Source organism: Pteropus alecto, unplaced genomic scaffold (assembly GCF_000325575.1).
Source record: "Pteropus alecto unplaced genomic scaffold, ASM32557v1 scaffold88, whole genome shotgun sequence".
NCBI lineage: Eukaryota > Metazoa > Chordata > Mammalia > Chiroptera > Pteropodidae > Pteropus > Pteropus alecto.
In genome coordinates this window covers 7,633,009-7,640,408 of record NW_006494611.1, presented here as the reverse complement: position 1 = coordinate 7,640,408, position 7,400 = coordinate 7,633,009, and the positions used below count along the sequence as shown (strand labels likewise).

General features: G+C 33.8%; 2 pseudogenes; both read right to left on the bottom strand.

Annotated features, from left to right (window-relative positions):
* Window positions 1-1,705: 1,705 nt before the first annotated feature.
* LOC102892070 lies at window positions 1,706-2,825 on the bottom strand (annotated as a pseudogene).
* Window positions 2,826-4,946: 2,121 nt separating this feature from the next.
* On the bottom strand, window positions 4,947-5,065 carry LOC112474277 (annotated as a pseudogene).
* Window positions 5,066-7,400: the final 2,335 nt, after the last annotated feature.

The following is a 7,400-nucleotide window of genomic DNA, read 5'->3' as shown; positions in this document are numbered from 1 at the left end:
ATTGGCAGATGTAGAGATTGCTTTTCCTATGGCATTTCCTATATGCCCACATGATAGCAATTATTTTATTGCACTCTTAACTTTTGCTTTTTATGTCTCTGTTCTCTCTATGCCTTAGGCTTCTTGAAAACACAGAAATGGTTTTTCAATAAAACTGCACAAATGTGTGAATTAATAATAGAAGGAATAGTTTAATGAACAAATAAATTGCATGCAATGGATGCTTAGATTTTTCAGGCCAGCATTTATTGCCATTCATTCACTCATTTATTCAAAAATATGTATCGAAGGTTGGCTATGCATCAGGCATTGTACCAGGTACTTGGAATAAATCTGTGCTTAAAAATAAAATATTTTACCCTCTAAGAGCTTGCAATCTTTACAGGAAATTCAGATATAACAAGAAACCACAATCATAAATTCAATGCAATAGCGGCAATGAAAGGAGAGCCTTGGATGATAGAGACATGCTAATATCTAACCTAGTCTGGTGGAAGTCCAGGAGGCCTCCCTGGAAAAGTAATGTGTTACTGGAAATAGGAAGAATGTTAAGGATAAATGAAATTGGGACAAGGTGTTCCAGGGCAAAAGTAAGAAAAACATGGGGTTTATGAAGCAGGGAGAGAAATGCAGTCTGGTCGGAGGGTGGTAAGCAAGAGAAAGAATGCTGAAAGGAGAGGTTGGAGTTGTATCCAAGGTCTAAGCCATGGCCAACCTTAAAAATCACATTAAAATTTGTGTTTCTTTATTTTAGAAACAATAGGAAGGCATTCAAGCAAAGGAGAAATGTGATTGGATATATATTTTTTAAAACTCCATCTGTCTTTAATCTAAAGAATGGACTGGAGGAAGAAGAAGAAGAAGCTGCTGCAACCATTCAGGAGAGAGAGATAACAATTTGGGCTAGGAGGAGATAATGTCAGACTAAGAGAATGACCTGAGGGCTTTTAAGAAGTTGGAATCGATTGCATTTAATGTTTAGTTGGCTGTGAAAATGAAGGTGAAAGAGTCGAAGACAACTTTCTTGTTTTTTTTTTTTAAGCATGAAATACCTGGCAATGAGCCCACAGAACATGTTTTTTAATTAATTAACTATAGATCGTTACAGAATTAGACATAGTATATTATTTATAATGAATAAGATTTTTTTTAAAGGACACATTCAGCATTATGATCAGACTATTACATTTAATAATCTACACGGGTGCACAAAAAAAAAAAAAAACTATATTAAAACCCCTTGATGAATGCTTTACACTTTCCACAGAATAGAAACTGAAATAACCTGTTATACAGTCACAAATACAGTCCTCGAGTTTTTTGCCCATACACATGAGCATTGTGTAAAACATGTCTTCTTTGTAGCAGTTAGGCCTTGCCACCACTGTGTTTGGCTGAGTTCATAAATCTCTTGTAACCTATAACTTCCCTGTCACTTCTCTGGCTCTCCTCTACTACTAAGCTTGGTTTTCTGACAGTAATTAAAACCTTCTGCCACTGCCATAGCTACTGCTCTTGCTGGAACCGCCATACTCACCTGGGTTTCATGGTTTGGTCTCCAACAGCATAGGGACCAGAGCTTCTGCCTCCAAAGTTTCTTCCTTTCATAAGTCTAAAATTTAAAGATTGTTATAATTGCTAAAAGCATTGTAGCATCCGCCACCTCGAAAATCGCTTCCACTACCACTGCCAAATCTGCCTCTATCTTCTCTGTTGTTTACAACTGTCGGAGCTGCCACTCTCACTATAGCCTCTGCCCTGGATTCCCTAAGCCTGCCCACCACTTCCATGGCCTCTGTTTTCTCCAGAGTAACCAGGGTCACCTCCTCCATAAACAACATCGTTACTAAACCCATTATAGCCACCCACACTACCATCATATCCTCCACCACAGCTGCCACCAAAGCCATCTCAACCACTGAAGTTTCCTCCACAACCAAAGCTGTCATTCCCACCAAAACTACCTCTATGACTACTGCTAAAGTTTCTAGAACCACTGTAACCTCTTGGGCTGGGTGAAGCACTAGCCATCTCTTGCTTAGATAGTGCTTTCCTTACTTCACAGTTGTGGCCATGCACAGTATGGTATTTATGAATGACAATCTTGTCTACAGAGTTGTGGTCATCAAAAGTTACAAAAGCAAAGCCTCTCTTCTTGCCACTGCCTCAGTCAGTTGTGATTTCAATCACTTCAATTTTCCCATACTCTTCAAAACAATCTCTTAGATGATGTTCTTCAGTATCTTCTTTAATACCACCACCAACAACCTTTTTCCCAGTTAAATGGGCACCAGGTATTTGAGAATCCTCTCTTGACACAGCCGTCTTTGGTTCCACAACTCTTCCACCCATCTTGCATGGGCTTGCCTTTGTGTTTTCATCCACCTCCTCACAGTGGCATACGTGACAAAGCCAAAGCCTCTGGAGCACTTGATGTTTGGATCTCTCACCACCACACATTCCCCATCACTCAGAATGATTTCTCAGACTCTCGTCAATTGTACCAAAACTCAGACCTCCGAAAAAGGGATGCCACAGCTGATCAGGCTCTTTGGGAGACTCTGACTTAGGCACAGTGAGCGCGGGAGGGGAGACTTTAACACTACTTACTCAGCAGTGTCGACTGACAGAAAGGAGTGATCTAACAAATGTATCTCAAGATTTTTGTTTTTTGATGCTGCTACCCACCTATCAGAATGGCTAAAATGACCAAAGACAATACTAAATGTTAACAAGGATTTGGAGCATCATACTTCTGTGGGAGTGTAAATTGGTACAAACACTTTGGAAAACTGGCAATATCCACTATATCTAAACATGTGCATAGTTACGATGGAAAAATTTCACTCCCAGGTATTAGTGAAGGGAGTGCATGTGTCACTTCAAATTAATTACATGCAAGAATGTTTATAGCATCACTACTTGTAATAACTAAAACTTGAAACAAACCAAATATTCATCACCAGTAAAATGTATTAAACATTTGGAGCATATTCATGCAATAGAATACTGTATAGCAATGAACATAAACAAACTAAACTACATGCAACAATATAAATGAATCTTGAATCTCATAACATAATGTTGAGTGAAAAAAGTTAAATGCAAACAATTAAATATACAGTAGTTTAAACACAGACAAATCTCCTCTTTGGCATTAGAAGTCAGGATAATGGTTACCCATGGAATGGGGAGGGTAATGACTGGAAGGTGGGGAGGGTAACTTCTACGGGAAGATTATCTTCTATTTCTTGACATAGACACTGATTTTACAGGTATATTCATTTTGTGAAAGATTCAGTTATAAATTTATGCTTTTCTGTCTGACTTTAACATTAAGATTATTGAAAAGAAAATTTTGAAGGACTGTGTCCAAAAAACATAGGAGCTAACTTAAAGAAGCCCCTACTGACCAAAGACTACAAATTTAAGTATCAAAATAATAATAATTATAGCAAATTAAAACACTATGAATTAATGAAAATCTTTAAGGCCATTATGATACTCAAAAATTAAAAATATTGAAAAACTGTACACGTAACTCTTTGATCTAAAAGAGTGACCATACTTCCTTGCTTTCCCAGGCAGTCCTGATTTAATTATTAATGGCACTCACTTTTATTCTCAAATTGTCCCAGTTTCAATGAAACATTATATATTTTCTCACTGATAAATCAACTCCTTACTTTGCAATAGTGAATTGGTAAACAAAGGGAAATAATTAAGCATTTATACTAATTTTACAGGGTAACTAAACAGACTTTGATGAAAGTCTGAAGCTTATCTTTCAGAAGAATTTCTACTACGGACATAGATAAAATAGAAAATCATCTTTCTAAAAATCTTAACCAATATATTGACTCAGATAGGAATTATCAATTGTTAAAAGTATTATTTTAAAATTATTATTATGGTTGATGGAGAATGAGATTTCCAATAGTTTCAAAAATAACACTAAAATAATCATTTGGTTTTGTCACTAAAGGAAATATATATATATAAAACTGAAGAATAGAGGGATCGGACTATCATCACCCTAATCCAGTTAAAAATTTTACCATAAATTAAGGCTAAATTAACCAGATATTAGGTCTCTGGATATGCTATCACATCACCTATATTATAGTCTAGAAATTATTTAACTTGATTCCATCAAGACTTTAGATTTAAATTCCAATTTGCTGCAAATACAGACATATAGAAACAAGCTAAATAACACCACAAGACAAATCCAGAAGGTGAAACAAACTATAAAAATAATGTTGTTGTTTTTTTTTAAACAAATTAGGTTAACTGGGAAAAACAATGTAGTTTGATTAAAAGATACTTAAGGGGAGTAAAACCAGAGGAAATATAGATCCTAGTTTGGACAAAACAGCTATACTGTGTATTTTGAGAAACTTAGGAAATTTAAATACGCATTAGATATTAGATAAGATGAAAATTCATTGCTATGAAAAGGCAGAGATAGTTGAAGGGGAAAAATATTGATTATGAGTACCATGTATAGAATGATCTCTTAAAAAATAAAGATATGTGTATGTGTGAGTGTCTGTGTGTATGTATATAAATGCAGAATATCTGGAGTATGTGTAGACATTCAATAAGGTTTTAGTAATGTTCTAGGTAGAGAGAATATGGTGCCATGCAATTTAAATAAGATACATTTTTGTTTTTTTGTGTTTTCAACTATCTACAATACACATATACAACTTTTGTAATAACAAATGTCTAATTTTGATTTAAAATGTTATATTAGAAAGGAATAGCTAATAAAGAAACAGGTAAATGAAATTGTCCCATTTTATAAATTTTATTTTTTCTTATTGTAATTAATAAGGCATGACTAAATTTTTTTTTTTTTTTTTTTAAGCAAGCAACCCTTGGTTGACCTCACAGATTGCAAGGACCTTGTCAGCTTACAATCCCTTATTTTTTGTTTTTTATGCCTACAGCACCTGGTCTTCCTAGGCAGTCTCCCATCCAAGTACTAACCAGGCCCGACCCTGCTTAGCTTCTGAGATCAGACAGGATCGGGCTTGTTCAGGGTGGCATGGCCATAGAAAAGCCATGCTTAAATTATTGTACCTAACCTTTAGTGAGCTATTTTAATATTTCGACTTAATAAACATATGTGTGTATACTTTAGGCTTATATTATTTTTTCTTTCTAAGCATATTGAGCCACCACCTTGTCCATAATAACTTCTTCACTATTTAGTATTTATTTTGTTGTTCGCTAGTTGTTATACGAAATATATTCTTTGTTATAGTTTATTTGGGGATGCTTTATTAAATTACAGTAGATTAGGAAAAAACATTCCCAATGTAATTAAAGAAAAAAATACTAATAGTCTTCCTAGTATATATAAAATGTTTTTATTGAAAAAAAATTGAAAACAGTCATGGATGACAATTATCATAATCTTTTGAAATATTTTCTCATACAAATAAATAAGGAGGGAAAAATTTTTATCTCTAAAATTTAATGAATTATTTAATTAATTTTTACTCTGCCTTTTCCCAGAAGGATTTCAAGAGACTATTAGAATATATAAACGATAACAGGTAATTTATCATAAGATAAAAGTGAAAATAAACATTTTAAAAACCAAGGTTGAGAAAAAAAGAACACAAAATTAGCTTTCAAATACATAAAATAATACCCATATAACTAAGAAACATAATCTACAAAAAATTTTTTCAATGTTAATTACACAGCTAATAATCCCTATGAAATAAAAATGAATTAATTGCTCTTAATGCTTAGATTAAAATTTCTCCTGAGAATACTGGTAAAATCATGAACACTATTCTCATCAACATTAATATATGTACTAGGCTTTCATCATATCATTTTCACATTATCTTTAGCTTTTTAAATTTGAAACATTTCTTTTGGGGTCAGAAATTCACAATTAAATTTTCATTAAACTAAGAACTAATTTATAGTTTAGATGATAGCACATTAAGGTACTGCAAGGGTATTAATCTTATTCATGTGAATTACAAGGAATCAGAAAACATGAGATGAAATTTTATAACCTGTTTAAAAACTCTACCATTTAAAAGATTCAAGATGATTACATTATGGATATGAATAAAATCCCATTAACAATTATTCACTGATTTCTTTAAGTGCTTATATAATGCTATTGTTTCAAAAAAGCACATATCTTATGAGAAAATTTTTTATTTTTTGAGTAGAGACTTGTGAGCCTTTATTTCTTTCAGTCCATAAATACTGGTTAAATATTATCATATGCCAGATATTTTTGCTGGGTGCTGATATGGTACATTCATAAAACATATTTGGATGTCCAATCAATAAATTAGTGAACTCCTTGTCTTAGCTATTACTGCCATAATCTAATAATTTGGGAACACATAGGCAAACTAGGAGTAGTGTTAACATAGTATACACATCTCTTACGTTGTTAATGAGGCAGAAAGTTGAGTCTGGTCACTTAATACCACTGACTCTGGTATTAATTTATCATTTGCCTCTGACATTTGGAAAGTGGAGGAGGAATTTCTTATCTTTAACTCCCATCAGTGGCTAACACATGAAGTATTTTCTTTTTCTACTTTAACAGAACCAAAGCAATAGTAGGCTCTGATAAACTAGCTTGAATTTGGAAGAACCATCTTCTTCAGAGTTAACAAATAACTCCCTCAGCTGAGGATACAAAAAGTGAACCAAAAACCAGAAAAAGAGCTAAGAGCTTGTCAATCCCTTCAAAGATGAGAATCTCTGGCCTCTTTGAATGTTGCATTCAGTTCTTTTTTGTTGTTGTTTTTATTTTTATTTATGCCTACAGCATCTGGCCTTCCTAGGTAGTCTCCATCCAAGTACTAACTAGTCCTGACCCTGCTTAGCTTCCGAGATCATACATCGGACTTTTCAGGGTGGCATGGTCATAGACCATGGACTGTAGCTCCACTGGGGCATGAACCCAGAATTTCTGCATGTAAAGCAGACGTGCTAACCAGTACACTATGGAATCACGTCTGTATTCCATTCTTAAAGTGTCATTTTATTTTAATATTACCATGGTGCAATCTCTAATAGCAATATAGAAATTACAAACATTTTTATCTCCTAGAAACTTATCTTGAAATATAAGAAAAATGTGTGTGTGTGTGTGTGTGTGTGTGTGTGTGTGAGAAAGAGAGAGAGAGAGAGAGAGAGAGAGAGAGAGAGAGAGAGAGGAGAAAGAACGAGGAAGAATATAAGAATAATAGAAAAGAAGTAACAAACTTTTGATTAAGGTGAGCAATTAATTTGTTGAATATGAAGTTTAAACAACTGTTATTGGGTTGACTCACTATTTTATTAACCTGAACTTATAGATTAATAAGTTAAATAACATACAAACACACAGACTGATATGCAGCACT